Source organism: Peromyscus leucopus, chromosome 4, assembly GCF_004664715.2.
Source record: "Peromyscus leucopus breed LL Stock chromosome 4, UCI_PerLeu_2.1, whole genome shotgun sequence".
Taxonomy (NCBI): Eukaryota; Metazoa; Chordata; class Mammalia; order Rodentia; family Cricetidae; genus Peromyscus; species Peromyscus leucopus.
This window is the reverse complement of record NC_051066.1, coordinates 49,720,581-49,740,529: the sequence shown is the minus strand read 5'-3', so window position 1 is coordinate 49,740,529 and position 19,949 is coordinate 49,720,581. Positions and strand designations below refer to the sequence as shown.

General features: G+C 42.4%; 1 long non-coding RNA gene across 2 annotated transcripts in view; it reads left to right on the top strand.

Annotated features, from left to right (window-relative positions):
- The first annotated feature begins 2,446 nt into the window (after nucleotides 1–2,446).
- The window catches only part of LOC114704473, a 42,228-nt gene continuing 24,725 nt past the window's right edge, over nucleotides 2,447–19,949 (top strand). Inside the window, exons 1-2 of one of the 2 annotated variants that reach the window (XR_005091346.1) lie at nucleotides 2,447–2,630; nucleotides 5,729–5,847. This is a non-coding gene — a long non-coding RNA (uncharacterized LOC114704473). The remainder of the gene's footprint in view (nucleotides 2,631–5,728; nucleotides 5,848–19,949) is intronic. The other variant, XR_003736271.2, reaches the window with a different exon arrangement.

Here is a 19,949-nt window from a genome sequence, read left to right as displayed (position 1 = left end):
CTTTTTCCCCTTCCCTTCTCCTCTTGTCCTCCTTGCTACCCTCATTACACACATACACACACACACACACACACACACACACACACGCACACACACACGCACACACGCACACGCACACGCACGCATACACACACACACACACACACACACACACACACGCACACACACGCACGCACGCACACGCACGCTCCTTGCTTCAGAATTCGAAATAATTTTTTGTTTCATATCTGAAGGGGGAATATGACACAAGAAAGACAGAGTCCGTCCCTATTTCAGTCACGTGGAGTTGGCTGTGAAATTGAGGAAGCTCACTTGGCATTTGAAATTGCCGCATTCACCTCCAAGTGTGACTTTGAGATGGGTTAACATTTGGCGAGAGTGAGGAAGGCTTGGATCTGCATGGTAATGGGAAAAGGTGACAGGATGACCTGCAAAATGGAAAAACTTGTTTGCACTGGGGTGTGATTAAACATACAAATCTGTAAGTCTAGCGGGCTAAATAATATATTTGGCGAGAACATATGTATTTTTCTGGGCTGAGGGAAGAGTCATTAAAATGATATATTTTTTTTTTTACAGAGAACAAAGCAATTTTTGTTTTTTTTTCTAGGACTAGGACTTTATGTAGCTCCAGCATCCTGGCAATAGAAAGTTAGGGAAACCTAAGGAGTCACGGGCAGGGGAAGGAGCCTTTGCTCTGGAGTCTGACTGAGGTCTTACCAGCCGAGAGACAAAAGTTCCAGTACAATCAAGAAATTTCACTGTGAAGTCTGCCTACTGAGAGACGTAAAGTCTTTTATATGGAGACATTTCAAATTTAGGAACAAGAGAAAGGAACTGGTTGGGGAGTTTAGGGACTGGGACCTTGAAAATGAGCAATTCGGTTTCTTGTCTTTGACAACTAGTCCTGTCTTGGCTGGAAGCCACGAATGTCCCTGGTTCTGTTGGCTGCTATGGCCTGGCTGGAGGCCTGAGAGACCAAAATATCTAGAGGCAGCGGTTTGCGTTCTGGTTTCTTGTTGCAATCTTTCTTCTCCTTTACACAGCAGCTTTAATGAGTGTGGCTGCCTGGGAGCAGTGTCTGGTCGGACCTCTGGAAGATGCGTCTGGAACTCCAGTGCAGATGCTGGGAAGGCAAGGTGCTTGACCACTGACCAACCAGCTCGCCTCAACCCCATGCCCCAACCCAGGAAAGCCTTCTTTCTTAGCTCCTAGAGTCACAGCTCCTTGGGAGTTTTTCTTTTTTTTTTTTTTTTTTTTTGTTTTTCGAGACAGGGTTTCTCTGTGTAGCTTTGCGCTTTCCTGGAGCTCACTTGTAGCCAGGCTGCCTCGAACTCACAGAGATCCGCCTGGCTCTGCCTCCCAAGTGCTGGGATTAAAGGCGTGCGCCACCAACGCCCGGCCGGAGTTTTTCTTAACTGCTCACCTATAATAAAACACTTTCTGCAACGCAGCCTTCCGTTGTCCGTGAAATGCGCTCATGAGATAATGGAGGTGGGATTTTAGTGGCCATTGATTGACCAATACTCTGGCTCCTGATGTTGCTCACCTGAGGTGAGAAAGCAGTCACAGTTGAGAAGTCCCCTTCACCTTGCTTTCCCTCTTTATCAATAAGAGTGTTAAAAAGTAATAAGCCATGTCTAAAGCTTCCATGTATATCATCTCTGGGGATGTCTTCCTTTCCAGGTGTAATTTCTGTGATTTTTTTTTTTTTCTGGGAATCTTACAAACAAAAGTATAAACTTTATTTACATAAAAAGAATGTGTTTGTGCTGGCTAGTTTTATGTCAATTTAACACAGGCTATAGTCATTTGAAAGATGAGAATCTCAATTGAGAAAATGCCTCCATAAGATCTGGCTGCAGGCAAGTCTGTAGGGCATTTTCTTAATTAGTGATTGATGTGGGAGGGCTCAGCCTGTTGTGGGTGGTACTATCCCTTGGATGGCGATACTGGGTTCTATAAGAAAGCAGGCTGAGCAAGCCATGCATGCAAGCCAGTAAGCAGTGTGATGGCTAAAGTTATGTTTTAAGTTTAAGTTACTATGATTAAGAGATCCATAAAACAAAAATGCCTCTAATCTGTAAGCCCCTCTTGCCCCAAAATAGATAACTTCCTGGAATACTGGGGGCTGTAGTTCATGTAAGATAACAAGCCAAGTGTTTTCACTTCCGTAAACAAGCTTGGTTGCCCCAGCTGCACAGGATGTGCTTGATCACACATAGACCGGAGGTACATAGGCAGGAAGTATGTCAGGAGGTATGCTTGCCCCTGATTGGACGAAGGCAGGAAGTATGTCAGGAGGTATACTTGCCCCTGATTGGACGAAGGCAGGAAGTATGTCAGGAGGTATGCTTGCCCCTGATTGGACAAAGACAGGAAGAATGTAGCCTTGTGGGTATTCTCATCTTGCGGGATCAACATTTTCTGGAGGCCTCAGTGAGATCAGACCACCTACCCAAATTGTAAAGCCAGATCTTTACTTTGGGGCCCCGTGGCTGAAGGGCCACCTCAGGAGGTACACGCCTTGAGACATTCCAAGGTTCCAAGGTGTGCTTTTGGCTTTGCAAACTATTGGAGTGAACTGCCATGCTGAGAAAAGCTGCAAGCATCTATGGAGGCCTTCCTTGGTAAGTCATGGTAATTTTCTATGACATCTGTTCTGTTGGGATCCCAATCTGGGACTGGAGGGATTCAACAGTACCCAATACTCTCCTGTCTGGGGCAAAAAGCGAGTCGTCACCCACCCACCTGGTTCTAGTTGTTTGGAAAGTTTTGTCTGTTTTGTGTGGGCAGATGGGCTGTGTTTTCTCGTGTATTCATAATTTTTGTTGCAAACATGTGACAGACAGGGGTCAAGGTTCAGCGGACTGTATGAATGATGGTGGCCACTTCATGTTTCGTTTCTGACGGCTCTCCTTTGAGCGTGTAAGCTTCCTGTGTTTTGTGTTTATTGGTTTTGTTTCTGCTCTCTCTGCCAGCTGCCAGCCACCACCACTAATGCTGCTTGCCCCAAGACGCTTTCATGGCCAGGGCTCAGAATTTATTTCTGGGCTTTCTGGTCGCTGCATTCAGTTTAGCAGGAATCCAATGTCTTTTGGGTGTGTATAACACTAAAGTTGTTTTATGCTGTTCTACTTTATTGAAAAGCTTGCTCTGGAGCTGGGTTATGGCTCTTCCTCCTCTAGACCCAAACATAGTTGTTTAACCTCTAACTCTCCCGGGTTAGGCAGGCTACCTGACTTTGTGACAGGGATTGGAGAGCAAAACAAAACAGATTTAGAAAAAAAAATTAGACTACTGGTTTCATTTAACTGCATACAACTTTTGCTAAGATATAAACCATATTCAAGATTTGTAACACTATTGGGTGAATTTTCTATACCTCAAGATTTGTAAGTTTATTGGATACGGTTAAAAAATCTGTAAAATATGTAACAAAAAAGTTAATTTAAAACTCGTAGCACAGAGGGGTGGTAGTTAAAAATCTATACATAGGTAGTCTTAAAGGAGAACCATATGGTGTGACGCCATCTTGGGATGTAAGTCACATGTGGCTTACTGCCATCTTTGTTGCTGACCCCCGTCAGGACGGAGGCAGCCATGCACCTGGCAGCTGTCCTTGTTAGGTTTGGAGAGGGTGGATGTCATGTAACTTTACCGCCATCTTTGTGAAAGGTAACCCTATCGTATAATCCAACCAAGGAGGCAACAACAGGTCTCCAGGATATTTTGGGTTAGGATGGATTTTTGTGTGATAATTCTTGTCCTGAAGACAATCATAAAAACAAAGTTCATGAAAGATAGGATTTAAAAACAATGCTTGTTTAATAAGGTATTGAAGCTGCACCTCTGTGTGTTTAGATACAGGAATGTACCTTGTGCCGACAATCAAACCTTGTCATGTGAGAGTCACCCAGAAGGTATCGGTTTTGAAGGCACGAAGGAGTCACGCAGAGTGGCTGAGGCTTGGCACTGCGTGGCAGGGCTGGCTGAAGTTTCTAAAGAGAGTCCAGGAGACAAACCCTAGCAGATTTGAGGATGCCGGTGCCATGTGATGGCCACCAGACATAACAGGTATGATGAAATTGAGCCAGCTGGAGCCTAGAAGATAGGCTGTGTGTGCTGCTGAGGCCAGGGACAGAGAGGTGACCCGAACCCCTGGGGATGCCCAGAGCACTGGGAGCGAATCCCAGACGCTGAGCATGGAGTAGCTTGCACTTTTGGACTTGGGGTTCTACCTTGTCAGACAGTGGCTGTACCCTGCTTCCTCCCTGGTGAAGTGAAAAAGGACACTTTAAAAAGGGTACTTTATTTTTGATGTTGTAGGAACCCACAGTTGAGAGACCTTAAAGTTTTTTAAAAGGAAATTTTAGAATTTTATTAAAAATTTAAATAAAGCTGGATGTGGTGGCGCACACCTTTAATCAAAGCACTCAAGAGGCAGAGGCAGGTGAATCTCTGCGAGTTTGAGGCCAGCCTGGTCTACAGAGAGAGTTCTAGTACAGCAAGGACTACATAGAGAGAGAAACTCTGTCTCAAAAAAAAATATTTAAGTTTATAAGGCTCTGGATAATTTTAAAATATATAGTCTTAAAAATAAATAAATAAAAGGCTAAAGAGTTAGGGCCACAGCTATGAGCCCCAAACACTAACTTCAGAAACTGGGTTGTTCCTGTCTTAGGATTCAGCCAGACAAGGACAAGCAGTCTGGAAAAGAGTCTGTGGAATGTCTCTTTACCTCAGGCCTGTTCAGGCTGACAGAGACCTGACTTCAGAATGTATGTCTAGCCTCCTGCTCTTCGATAACTTTGTTAGGCTCTAGCTATTTTGATAAGCTGAGTCATATTAGAAACTGATATTCTATAATAGTGTGCTATGAAAGGACCAGAAAAGTACAAAGTTTCCAGTCTCCCTATGGACTGTATTTATGGTTTGAAGTTTATTTTGATGCTAAAGGATCTTCAATTAAATCTCCGACTCAAATCTTTTAAGGCTCAAACTTCACAGAGAGAAAGCTATAAAATCCTAATCTTATAAAAGCTACAAACTTGTTGTAAACTGTTAAAAATAATTAAGACATATGGATGGGTTAACCTTTTGGAGTAGGGGATGGGGGTATGTCGGTGGGGAGCCTGGGGAGGGCAGGAGGAGGGATGAGAAGGGGAATCTGTGGTTGCTATGTAAAAGGAATAAAAAAAAATTAAATAAAAATAATAAGTAAAAAAATAAAACATCGGTTTAATATTCAGTCACCTTATAAATGATCAAAATCTTCAGAACTAGGCTTGTAGCCATGCCAAGTTCAAATGTAATTAATTTACAATGACAAGCTTAATTTAGCCTCCCGTATGTGTTTTCAAGGTTAAGCCTAAAGCTAGTAACTAAAAATGAAGTTTGTTTAGCTCAGATGTACTTAACAGAGTACGGTCCCCAAAGCCTTCAGAGATCTGTTGATATGGCATTTAAAATGTTTAACGAAGAAAGTTTTCCATGACAGACGTAAATGCCAGCGCTTAGTGGTGACCTGAAGGTCTCCAAAGAAGATTATGGGGGAAGGGATGACTCCATCTGGATTGTGGTACTGCTAACCACTGGGATAAGCCACCCCAGGCCTTGCCTGCCACCAGATCCCTGCCCAAATGGTGAACAAGCAGGACGCTGGAGAGTTGATTGCCCCATTTTGCCTAGACAAGGTAGGCCAGTCTCTCAAGTTCTTTCTCCACAGGAAAGTCTCTTGGATCTTCTGGGCCTGGTAGCCAAAGACTGATACTTCTGTGGGACATCTGCCCTCAGTGCAGCCATCAAGACTAGGAGACCCTACTAGGGTAATTGTCCAGGTAGCTGGTAAGTCTTTGTTATTTTAATTGATACAGAGGTGGTTTGGTTTACACTTCCTGCTTTAATTTTATCTTTCTCAGATTTCTGATGGTTGGTGTTGTTGGGAACTGTAGCTTTGTCAGCTTGGTGGTAGCAACAGGCACCCAATACCTTACCCAAGGTGGCAGCTACCCTCTTAGTTCATTTCATTATGTAAAAATAAGGCCTTGCTTTTTTCTAGAGCTACTAGGTCTCCTGTTGAGAAAGGCTGCCAGGTTTGCCTTGCTAACAGGTTTCATATTAAAGCATAAACAGGTTTCAATTGTACCTTTTTACTTTTCCACTACTTAAAGAAACTTGCATTGCAATGACTGTTCTCAGTAATCAAGCACTTGTGTCTTATGGTAAATGATTGGATTAAAAAAGGGTTTTAGCTGGGCAGTGGTGGCGCACACCTTTAATCCCAGCACTCAGAGGCAGAGCCTAGTGAACCTCTGAATTCAAGGCCAGCCTGGTCTACATAGTGAGTTCCAGGATAGCCAGGGCTACACAGAGAAACTCTGTCTTTAAAAAACAAAAACAGATATATATATATACACATATATATGTATATATATATACACACACATATATATTATAGTTTATATATACATATATATACATATACAAAGTTTTAAATGTTCTGAGGGTCTAAAGAAATGTTCTAAGTTGTGTAAAGTCTGAGGATATGAAAGCTTCAGTAAGTTCAGAGGGTCTAAGAAAATTTTTTGAGGTATGTAAATGAAAGTTTTAAAGGTATAAGAAAGTGAATTAAACCAAAAAAAGTACATACAAGCTTCAGGGAGTCGTAAGACTTGAACCCACCTGTCACAGATCGAATGGACTCCAGATAAGTATTCCTGTGAGGTCAACCAGCAACCTAAGCTTCCCTGCCGATTACCTAGTCTTGAGTGGGAAGCTCCAAATGTAAGATTTTTTTTTTTAAGTTCCTAAACTTTAACTTCTATCCCTAGTCTATAGCTGTCCCAACAGATTTCCACTTGACCGACAGACCCCAGGCTGGAATTGGGTATGGACTACAAACTGCTCTAAATGACCGTGAGCAATGGACTTTGCTGAAATTTGATGCAAACCTGTCCAGTCGATGTGACGGCTTCCTGTCTTTTCAGCTGGGTCAGCAAGCCAGATACTTCTGATGAATGCCCTGAGTCCTCTCCCAGCCTTTGACTAGCACTCCAGCCTTCCTGGGCCCTGACAATGGCTCCTTAATTTCAGTAGGAAGTAGTTACAGATGAGAGTACATAGCCCTTATCCTCTATCAAAGGCTGGAATGTTAGGTCAAAAGGAAACTCCCTGGCACAGGGGACACATGGGCTACCTATAGTGCCTATTGGTATACCAGGACTCATGCTGGCCTCAAGGAAAATTACCAAAAAAGTACCTATTAAAACAAAACAGACTCAGATCTATCAATAGGTAGATTCATTAGCTGAAATAGTCCTACCATATGATAGGACACTTAACCTGCTCTATGCAGAACAAGGTTATTTTATAGCCTCAAGAGAAAATTGTTGTTTCTATACAAACCACTTGGGAATCATTAGAGGTAATTTGGCTATACTCACAGAAACACTGCCAAGTTGGGGGGTGGGGTGGGCTAAGATGAAATAGACGACTGGTCCCATTCTCATTTTGGGACTCATCCTAGATGGTAACTCTGATGTCAGACATTGCAGGTCCCTTGATCCTTCTGCTTCTGCTAATTGCTGTTGGCTCTTGCATCACTGATGCCTTAACTAAATGATAATTCCTGTCTGGGTACCATTAAGCTGATTGCTATTAGATCCCAATATAAACAGGTACCCATCACAGAGTCAAGGTTTTGACTTAGGATACAACTCAAGGGGGGAATGTGAGAGCCAGTGTTACATTTCCTTGTGCAATCCTTGCGACTTACTGTTTTACCATAACAGCTTGTAATCCTATCTAAAACACCCCAGGAGCTACCACAACATATAAAATCTCTGGGGGATGTTCCTTTGTGAGAGGCAACTTCAGAAGCCTCTATAACTGTGTGTGTGGCTATTGTACCTCTCTCCCCTGAGACACACACTCACATCGGCTTGTGTATTGTCTTTTCCCTTTTATACCCATGCAGAAGTTAAAACTTTTTCTAAACAAACTCAAACCGCGCTTGCCACTGACTTTCAGAGATGCTTTTCTGTGATGGAGTCAAGAATGTGATCTTTGCCTGCGTGGAGGTTGAAATGTCTTCTTTTTTCACATAACTCACTGAATCCAGTTAGTCCTGCCTGTATGTACACAGGTGTAGGGCATCCGCTGGAACATGACTTCCCTTCCCTGGCAGCCGTCAATGGCCAATAGCTCTTCAGCTAGGGCTAGAGCCTCATCCCCTCTTCCATTCACTCTGGAATGTTGACTGGCTTGATCGCGTGCAGGACATGGGCAGATAACCACAGCTTCTGTGGATTCACGAGAGTGCATGGCCATGCCATGTCCACACGACAGCACTTCACAGCACTTCTCCCTGACCTCCAGCTCCTACATGGTTTTCTGGCCCTTCTTCCACGTTGTTCCCTGAGCCTTCGGTATTTTTTCTAATTCTGTGGGGAACGCCACGGGAATTTTGTTTGGAGCTGCACTGAATCTGCCCATTTTCACGGTATTGAGTCTTCGGATCCATGTGAGTATTAGAGGTCATTTTCTCTTCTAGTGTCTTCCTTAAGATCTTGCTTGGGTGTTCTGAAGTTTTCATTGTAGAAATCTTTCATATCCTTACATCTTTGGTAATGTTTTCCAAGCCCCTGGCCCCCAGCTATTGTAAGTGGAATTAATTGTTTCCTTTATTTGTCATTGGTACATAGGAAGGATATTGGCTTTTGTATGTTAGTTTTGTAACCTGCCACTTGGCTGAAATTGTTTATTATTTCTAAGAGATTTCTGGTAGAGTCTTTAGGGTCTCTTCTGTATAGACTCATGTCATCTGCGAATAGAGATACTTTGAATTTTTTCTTTCTTATCTGTATTCTTTTGCTTACTTCTTTTGCTTTATCATTCTTGCTAAGACTTCCAGTACTACATTGAATAAGGGTGTATAACGTGGACAACCTTGTCTTGATTTTAGTAGAAATGTTTTGAGTTTTCCCCCATTTAATATAATGTTGGCCATATATTTATCACACATATATCTTCCATTATATTGATATACATTTCTTGTATTATGAGCTTCCATCAGGACTCCCCCCCCCCTTGCTCCAAGTTAGGGTTTTTCTGTGTAGTTTTGGTGCCTGTCCTGGATCTCACTCTGTAGACCAGGCTGGCCTCAAACTCACAGAGATCCGCCTGGCTCTGCCTCCCGAGTGCTGGGATTAAAGGTGTGACACCGCCACCCTGCCCATTAGGACTTTTAACATGAAGGAATGTAGTATTGTTCTAGAAGCCCTTTCTGGATATATCAAGGTGACCATATAATTTCCATCCTGTAGCCGGATAAATCTTTCCCACCTGCTGGTACTTGAATAGCAGTCAGAGGTTTAATATTAATTACAAACTGATCTATGGCTCAGGCTGCTTGTTAGCTAGCTCTTTCACCTTAAATTAACCCATTTCTATTAATCTGTGTTTTGCCACGTGGCCGTGGTGTTACTAGTCTTCTGACATGTTGCTCCTTGGGTGGTAGGCTGACATCTGCTCTGACTCTGCCCTCTTCTTCCTGTATCTCTCTTGGATTTCTCGCCTGGCTCTTATCCTGCCTTACCATAGGCCAAAACAGCTTCTTCATTAACCAATGGGAGCAGCAAATTTTCACAATGTACAGAAAGACCATTCACAGCACTGTCCTTGAGTCCATTGTCAAATCTTTAATATTTATTGATTTGTGTATATTGAACTATTCCTGCGTCTATAGAATAAACCCAATTTCATCATGGTGAGTGATCTTTTTGATGTGTTCTTGAATCTCAGTATTTTGCTGAGAATTTTTCTGTCTATATTCATTAGGGAAAAAGGGCTTCTTATTTTCTTTCTTTGTTTCTTCCTTCCTTTCTTTTTTTTGTATCTTTATCTGCTTTTGTTATCAGGGTAATACTAACTTCATAAAAAAGTTTGAGAATATTCCTTCTGTTTCTATTTTATGGGGTAGTTTAAGAAGCATTGCTGTTAATTCTTATTCAAAATCCTGTTAGAATTCACCAGTGAATCCTCCTGAATCAGTATGTTTTTAAACTTAGAATATTTTAAATTACTGATTCAATCTCACCACCTGTTATAGATCTATTTAAAAATTTTAACTCACATCTCAGTTCAATTTTGGTGGGTTGTATGTGTATGGAAACACATTCTTTTTTTAATTTCTAATTTATTGCAATATGTATTTTCAAGATAAGGCTTAATGATATTCTAAATTTCTTTGGTATCTGTTGTAATGGCTTTCATTTCATCTCTAATTTTATTAATTTGTGTCTTTCTTTCAGTTAATTTGGCTAAGGTTTTGTCCATCTTATCTTTCAAAGAACCAACTTTTTGTTTTGTTGATTCTTTGTGTATATGTGTATGTATATTGCTGTTGTTCCCATTCAAATAATTTATGTCCTTATCTTAATGATTTCTTCCCAGCTACTGACTTGGAATTTGACTTCTTCTAGGGCCCTAAGGTGTATCATTAAGTTATTTGTTAGAGATAATTCTCATTTCTTAATGTAGACTATTAGAGAGCTATAAACGTCCCTCTTAGATAGTTTTCATCAGATCCCGAAGGTTTTTGGTATGCTGTGTTTTCATTTACATTTGACTCTATGGATTTTTAAGACTTAGGTCCTGATTTCTCCATGAGTTTGTCTGTATTCTAAGGTTTCTCTTGGTGGTTGGTACTCTTATTCCATGGGGACCAGATACAATCAAATAATCATTTCATTTTCCTCTATTTGCTGAAATTTGCTTTGTATCTAATGTAAGATCCATTTTAGTAGTTTAAGTTGACAGTTGTCTTTCAGAACTTGAAATAGATTATTCTAAGCCCTTTTGGCTTTTAATTTCAGTTGAATGATCTGCAGTTGTTTTGATGGACCTGCCTTTATATGTGGATTGGTGTTTCTTTCTTGCTACTTTTAATATACTTTCCTTGTTCTAGATGACAAAAATAGTTTCTTTTCTGGTCTTGGTGTTCTAAACATCTCCTGTATCTTGTTTGGCATTTATCTTCCTGACTCTGGGAACATTTCTGTTAAGATTTATTTGGAAATGTTTTCTATGCTTTTAGAATGAGATTCTTCTCCTTGTTCTGTGTCTATAACCTATAGATTTGGTCTTTTCAGACTGTCATGTTTATCTTGGAATTCCTACTTAATTTTAGTTTTGTCCTTAAATGGCCATTCCATTTCCTGTCTTGTCTTCAAGCTCTGATATTCTGTCTTCTTCTTGATCTGTTTGACCTGTGAGATTTTCTATAGAGATTTTTATTTGATTTACTATATTTTTTATTTCCAGCATTTCAGATTTTTTTCAGTGTTTCTATGTCTTTGTGGAATTCCTCTTTATCACCTTCTTTCAGACAGCTGTTTCTGTTTTTCTCAGGAGCTCATTTTCTTCCTCACTTCTTTGAATATACTTACAATTATTCTTTTGAGTTCTCTGCCTAGTTTCATCTAACACACTCTCACTAAAGGTCATTAGTTTGGGTTAGTGATTTCTGTGGGAGTTACAGTGCTTTGGTTTTTTCGTGTTTCTGTAATCAGACTTTGTCAGAATCAATGGCTCCCCCATAATGACATGGTGTCTTATTATTAATTATGAGAGCACGGCCAATAGCTTAGGCTTGTTTCTAACTAGCTCTTATAATTTAAATTAACCCATTTCTATTAATCTACTTTCTGCCTTGTGGCTTTATTACCTCATCTCAATCCTGCTTACACTGTATCTCCTGGAATCTCTGCCTTCTTCCCAGCATCCTCTCTGCCCAGAAATCCTGCCTACTATTGACCATTCAGCTTTTTTATAAACCAAATCAGAATGTTACATCTTCACAGTGTACAAAAAGATTATCCCACAACATGTTTCTTATGGTAGTGTGTTGGAATTTCATTGCTTGGGTTTTCTTATTGTTTTTTTAATCAGCTATACTATTTCAGTTGAATTATTTGCAATGTTCAAACGGGACTTGGATGTGGTGGGGTTGAGTTAAGTAGTTCAGAAAATGACTCTTCAGTCTGGAAACTCAGGGTGACTGATGAAGACTCTGTATTAGTCACTCAGTAGAACATGAAGTGTGAGAACAACCATAGCTACTGAGTGTCACCATTATACAGTGGTGGCGCCTTTGACTTCATAATTTTTGGAAGATAAACAAATAAGGGCAGTATGGCCCATACTCAGATTTTAGTCAGTAAGATCAAGGGTGGGAGGAAGAAGGTGGGCGGGGGCTGGGATAAGGATTTGATCAACTTCCGAAAAGCTGCGGTGGGCGAAGTAGCTGAGGGGACACAGGTGGCAGAGTGTCACAGTCTACGGGTTCAGAAACTTAAAGCTGTGGAAGGTTATGATCACGAGGTCCAAAGGGGAGGAGGGTAACGATGGAAGAAAGGAAGAGGCTTAGGAACGAGAGAGGGCGTGTATGAGATACGGGTGGACGGTGGAGTAAAGAATGCCTTGTGGTAGACCAGGAGAAGAGACGCCCATAGCAACCCTAAGACCTAACTGAGTAGTTTACTGACAATAGCAAAAAACCATTCTAAGACATACATGCAAGAGTGGAGATTAAAAAATGGAAAATAAGGAATCCAAAGAATATTTATGGGTTGAATTGCTGGCACAGCTGCACTGAATTAAAAGTGGCATTCTCAGATGCTTCCGGCACTGGCAGGCTCCTGGCGATTCTGTGTGCAGGAAGGACAGATGAAAATTCCTGGTCTCTGCAACCTTTGTGTCCTGTGTAGGTCTGACGTGTAGGGGAGTGAAGACTGTGATTCCTGTCCTGATAATCCCCTCAGACCTCTGACCCCCCCACTGTGACCTCTTCTGGTCCTGCTGGTCAAGTGTGTATGAGGAGCAGCGCTTCCCTGGAGGTTTCAACAGCTGTCCCTCGGACAGATTCATTTGGCCATGTGGTGCCAACTCATGAAGGTTTGCAGCTGATCTAGCTGCTTTGAGCTTACACAGTGCTGAACTTTTTAATGGGAGTGACCTCATTTAAACATTTGAGCCAAGGACCGGAAAGAGAGGATAGCTCGTTGTTTAAGGATACTAGCTGCTCTTGCAGAGGACCCAGGTCGGGTTCCTAGCACTCATATCTTGGCTCAGAACCACCCCCAATTCCAGTGCCAGGGGGATCTGATACTCTCTTCCCACCTCTGCAGGCACCAGGCCCACATGGTGCATATACATACATGCAGACAAAGCAATCATCCACATTAAATAAATAAATATATATATAACTTAAACATCTGAGACAGCTCTGCAGGGGGAAATGTTCCTAGGACAGGAGACTGTGAAGTCTGTAATTTGCCTTGGTCACCCAGCTGGTCAAAGGCAGAACAAACAGTAAGTAATATTTCAGTATAGGAACTGGAGAGATGGTTCAGAGGTTAAGAGCACTGGCTGCTCTTTCAAAAGACCCAGGCTTGATTCTCATACTCATACAGTGGCTTACAACAGTCTATAACTCTGATTCCAGGGGACCTGATGCCCTCTTCTGGCTCTGTGGGCACCAGGCAAGCACCTGGTAGTGTACAGATATACATGCAGGCAAAACAACCATGCTCATAAGATAATAAAACAAAATATTTGAGTGTAAGTCTATCTGTCTCCCAAACTGTGTTCTTTCCTAGTCAAAGAGGCTGCCTTCTAAGAACTACATGACTGAAAAGTACTTTCTGAATTTCAGCATAAAGGGACTTTCCTCACAGAGTATAAGCACACGAGTGCATGAGGTGGTACATGGCACAGTTATTGCCTGACCCACATGTCCTGAAGATCTTCCTAGATTGAAATCTTATTACTAATTTCAAAGCTTTTTCCAGTTTAAAAAAAAATTCTCTCAGAGAACAAAAGTAACTGAAATCAAATCAGAAAACAGCATAAAGTTGTTCATTAGGAAAAGAGCCGGGCACATTAACAGGGAATGGGAGACGGTGTGGGGGAAGCCAGCAACAATTAGGTTAGTCCTCAACACAGCACTTACATATCTACTGTGTGCTGGGGTTCCTGTTTGTCAAGAGGCAGGGTTCCAAAATGCCTCAGGTTAGTTACCTTTAACTCTGGCAAGATGAAAGAGAGAGAAAGGGAAGGAAAGAGGGAGGGAGGGAGGGAGGGAGGGAGGGAGGGATGTAGCTAGAGTTTTCCTGCCTTGCCCACAGTCAGGACAAATCTTTGTCACCCGCCAGTCCCACAGCCGCTCAGACCCAACCAAGTAAACACAGAGACTTATATTGCTTACAAACTGTATGGCCGTGACAGGCTTTTTGCTAACTGTTCTTATAGCTTAAATTAATCCATTCCCATAAATCTATACCTTGCCACGTGGCTGGTGGCTTACCGGCATCTTCACATGCTGCTGGTCATGGCAGTGGCTGGCAGTGACTCCTTCGCCTTCCTGTTCTTTCTTTTCTCCTCTCTGTTAGTCCTGCCTATACTTCCTGCCTGGCCACTGGCCAATCAGTGTTTTATTATTGACCAATCAGAGTAATTTGACATACAGACCATCTCACAGCAGAGGGAGGGACAGAGGGAGGGAGGGAGAGAGAAAAAGAGGAAGTAACAACATGCTGAAAACTATAATCCAAACTTTGGCTTCTATGAAAGGTTTCTGAGGTCTTTGTGGTCACCTGGATTCTCAGCATTTTCAAAATGATGTCTTCCTTTATTTGATGGATGGATGGACTGATTGCAGAGCTTGGGACAGAACCCAGGGCTTGACATGTGCTAGGCAAATGCTCTACAATCCAGCCACACCCTCATTCTTTCTTTTCTTTTTTCCTCAGAAAATGGGAGATTTGATGTTTCATGGGATTACTTGTAACTTACATTGAAAATGAGTAGAAATATATTTAGTAAGAGGACAGAAATCTAGGTAGGTTCATTTGCAGTAGCTTGCTTCCTTAAAACAAAACAAAACATTTATTTACACGTGTCTCTCTCTCTCTCTGTTTTTGTGTGTGTGTGTGTGTGTGTGTGTGCATGCTCGTGTGTCTGTGAAGGTCAGAGGTCAGCATTTGGAGTTGCTCCTCCTCTCCTACCCTGTAGGTCCTTGTGATATCCAACTCAGGCTGGCAGCCTTGGTGACAAGAGACTTAATCTAATGAGCCATCTTGCCAGCCTTCAGTAGCTTGCTTAGCACAAGTATTTTTCCTGTTGTGTTAAAAATCTGTTTTTTCCTTTTTCCAAAGTCTGATATTTTTGTATAAAAACAAATAAACCCAAACCAAAAAACACAATATGTCGTTGTATCCAAACTTAATTTATTTAACTTTCATTAATGAAATTTTTGTCAATTTGCTTTGTGTAATGAATTCAGCTACACTGCTAATGAGAAGGATTTTGGCAAAGCAAAAAAAGATATGGGTGTGCTCATGCATTCGTGTGTGCATGTGTGTGTGTGTGTGTGTGTGTGTTGTCTTTGTGTGCATGTTGTATGTTTGTATGCGTGTGTATTTGTGTGTGCATGTGTTATATGTTTGTGTGCGTGTGTGTCTTGTCTGTGTGTGTGTGCGCGCGCCTGTGTGGTATTTAATTATGGGATGGATGCAGGCCTGGCAGGGAACCTTACTGGTAAACAGTGCCTGTCAGGAGCCTGCTTGGGAGTTACCGGGAAAGAGGAAGCACCCAAGATGGCTGCCCAAGAAGCTTCCGTTTGGCTGTCCGAGGAAGTGTCTGTTATCAGAGGGAAATGTACTTTTTGAGGTGAGGTCGGTTCTGTGCCCTGAACCGGGTGATTTTTCGTTTTTTGTTCCGATAACAAGCTGGTGCTAAGCTTCACTGAACTGAGAAATTGTAAATTCTTAGAAAAGGCTGTCTAAAGATAACAATTCAATGTTTCTTGGTAATGTACCCTGGATGGATCCGATAATTTAAAGTCCACTTCACCAAGTGGGAGTGCTGCTTGCGCCCTCTCTTTATCTTCAATTATGTCTAATCTGTTTCTAATTCAAACATGCTCCTGTTGTCAGCTCGAATATAGATTTTAAATGTTTTATGCTTCTCCACTGGGAAGGCTGAAAATGTATGCAGGCTGTCTGTCAGGACTGTGCCGGAGGAATCTAATAAAGTTTTAGATAAATTTAAAGGAAATAAAAAAGTACTTAAAACTGAAATGATTCATGGTTCATGAGACGGAACGTGCTTAATGAACGGCAGTTTGGGGAAAGTTATGGTAGAGGCTGGGGTCACCTGCTTCCCCTCTACAGAGCTCTCCTTGAATAAATACATTGTGCCTTTCAGCTTCACAGGCAGGAGTTCAAAAACCAATTTAGAAATCAGGGCAGAGTCGGGCTTGCTGTACACAGGGCCTCATAAGCATACAGGTACCAGGACTGTAATCCATGCCATCTCATTCCACACGATGACACTTTCATCTCGGAGAGCAGATTGGAAAACATAGCTGTGGTTTTCAATCACTGAATGGGATGCGGCCGTGGCTGGTAATGGAATCCTTTCTCTGATGATTTATGTAGATGCGCCGCGGGTCTCTGAGCGCCATAGAATAGCAAAGCAGAAACATGTTCTGAGATGATATCAGGCATCCTTAAACCTGAGATGCGGGGGCTGGTGTCGAGGTTTTGTGTGTCCAAGCACTGCCTTGATAGACGTAGGCAGAAGTGGGAAGAAATGTTTTATGGAAGCTCAGACGGTCTCTCTGCCTTCAACACCGTTGTTTTCCAGCTAGGAGTGTCTCGCTGGGCTTGAAGGAGAAGTCGATGGTGCGGTTTGTTACTACGGAGATTTTTTTCTTGGGTTGCTTCTAATCCCTTTTGGACTGCCAACGGGTATATCTCTTGCTGCACTGGGCTGTCTCTCCGGGTTTGGTTTTGGAAGGATTGTACTGGGGTGTTCTTTAAATGTTAATTGGAATTTGTGCTTAAAAGGAAAAGGCTTTGGAGTTTTAAAACCATAATCCTTCTAGGCCCCCAACCTCTCTTGCCCCCAAGTTCTATTTTGAGAGCCACAATATTTTTCTCTGAGGTAAGACCTTAGTATGATGAAGAACAGTGCAACTGAGCTGATTCCCAGGAGAAAAATAAATTCAAACTACTGCTCCCTTAGCGTGGTTTGGCTTGGCCCTTTTCAGGACTGATAGTAAAAAATCTAAAAGGGCATTTCCTCCCTGCATCTTCTGTTTCTCTGAAGTCTTAAGGTCAAATTCCTCTAAACAAGTGATACTTTCTCCTTACCTAGACCCTGGGGAGGCAAGAGAATTCTCTCCCATGCTTGTAGGCATGTCCCTTCAGACAATCTGAGGCTGGCTTGTTTTCTGGCCATCTCGAGGTCTATAGGCTGTACACTTGGGAAGTTCAATCCTGCTCTGCACAGAGTGTGTGTTTCTTTCCCACAGGGCTTGGCTTATGCCTTTGTGCTTGGGGCTAAGAGGACATTTCACGGAGAAGGTGACAGGCTGACTTGAGCACTGGGCACCGCCTCACACACACTCATCCTGGACCAGTGATGCCTCCAGAGCCAAGAAATGTCTCCCCTGGACCCCCATGAGCCTAGGTTTCATCAATTTGGGCCCCAGCACACGGTCTGTCTCCGAATCAGGCTTACTTCCCCAAAGGTCGCCCGCCCTTTAACACACTGGGTAAATCTGTCTTATCTCAGTTTCTCCCCCCATACAAGAACATCTCCTGTGTCCCTCTTGAAAACATAATCCCTTTGGACTATATAGTCCTTATTAAAAAAAAAAATAACAAAGCAAATACCAATTAAAATCTTATTTGCTAATTCTGAAGTTGTCATTTGGGGGAACTTTACCTGGCTGATTCTTTCTTTAAAACTCTAACCATTGTATGCCTCTAAGAATGCAGAGTAAAAGGTACAGTAAGGTTGCTTTACTATTTTTCCAAGTCTTAGTAAGTTTTTCAGAGGAAGTGAGGGATAGAGAAGGAAAAAATAAAGAGAAAGATTTGAGTGGGTGCTTGCCGAAGTCACATTATTGTTAGACTCTGTCCCTAGTAAGGTGAGGAAGTGGGAAGGAAAGAATGTCATCAAAATCAAGGGCACGATGGGTAAGTCACGAACAGCAAACGGTGCCCGGAAGTGAGGCAAGGTCACACCAGCATCCCTAGTCAAAGGGATGCGTTCAGGGACCGTCAGACTTCTGACATTAATTGATGCCCCCAAGCACAATAAGGAGAACATATAGATTACATGGAGGGATTTTTTTTTTTGACAAAGTACATTATGCATTGATAAGCCATTTATACTCCCTCCAGACACGAGTTAATTTGGGGATGTAGGCTGGCTGCTTCAGAAACTTAATGAAATGACACTCAAAAGTGGAGGCGCTGCTGCTCATCCAGCGAAGGCGGAATGGGAGGGAAAGGCAAAATGGTTCGAAGGTTGAGAGTAGAGAGAGAATTAGGGGGCTTGGTGCAGAACCTAACTGTTGTCTTTCCGGTGAAGGCTTATGGAAGAAATCTACACACGGGCGGGAACACAGATTGCAAACGGGTGACGCGCGAATGGCATTCGTACAAGGACAAAGGCAGCGTTTTTTGGATTATGAAGAGATTCAGTATGTGCCAGTCCACCTGGTAGCAGATTACCAGAGGCTAGGTAGCTTGTAAAGAAAAGAAATTAATTTCCCACAGTTTGGAAGGTTGTCCAAGGTCAAGATGCTGGCGTTAATAATCGCCTAGTGTCATCTGTGGCAGGCGAGAGAGGAAGGAGAAGGAAGAGGTAGGGAGCCTGAGCTTGCTTTTAGAGCAAACCCAATAATGACGCTAGCCTCATGATGGCAACATTAATGTATTCATGATGGATGTGAGCCAATCACCCCTCCAGAGCCCCATCTCTCGGCACCGTTGTGTCCACTGACTTTCCAGATTGGCGTCCTATTTAAATCTCTGGAAAGGCATATTTATTTTAATTTTATGTGTATGAGTGTTTTGTCTGCAAAACAGGGGATCTGTTGGATCCCCTGGAACTGGAGTGACAGAAGGCTGTGAGTCGCCATGTGGGTGCTGGGAACCGAACCCAAGTCCTTTGCAAAAGCAACAAGTGCTCTAAACCACTGAGCCATCTCCCCAGCCCCCTTATTTAAGTCTTACTGCCAGCTGTAAGGTAGTATTCACCATTCCTATTCAGCGTATGTGCTGTGGGTTTTAGGTTTTAGAGAGCTGTCATAGTGGACACTCTCGTGATTTCCTTTTTGTGAAATTTCTCAACATCTCAAACTGCGTTTGGGATTCATTTATGTTGAAATATGTAGAGGTAAGTGTGTGTGTTATTTACTTATTGTGAATGTTTATATGTGTGTATGTGCATCCGTGTGACTGCTCATGCCATGGCACTTGTGCTGTGATCACGGGACAACCTTTGGGGGACCAGCTCTCTCCTTCCACCATGTGGGACCCTGGGGTTGAACTCAGGTTGTCAGACTTGGCTGAAAGCACCTTTGTCTATTCGGCCAAGTTGCCGGCCCTTCTTTTTTATTTCTTTTATTTCTTTTTTATGTTTTGTTTATTTTTATTTATTTATTGAGGTAGGGCTTCTTTGTGTAGCCCTGGCTGTCCTAAAAATTACTCTGTAGACCAGGCTGGCAGCCTGGTCTTGTAGCCTCCCAAGTGCTAGAATGTAAGGTGTGCGACACCACTGCCTAGCCTTATTTTTGAGACAGAGTCTTACTGTGTAGCCCTGGCTGACCTGAAATTGCCATGCAAATTAGGTCAGCCATGAATTCACTGTTCTCCTTCTGCGCTAGCCTTCAGCTAGGATTTCAGAGTCAGCCACCATGCCTGGCAAATAATTGATATAAATATATTGGTTCTAGTCAGGTATTTGAATACACCACTTTATTTGTTCTTTTTCCAGGAGAACAAAAGAAATGGACAAATAGGAGAGAAAAGGGGTCCTGGCTGGGACTACGATGACAGAAGACAGACCAGCAACAGAAAAGCACTCCA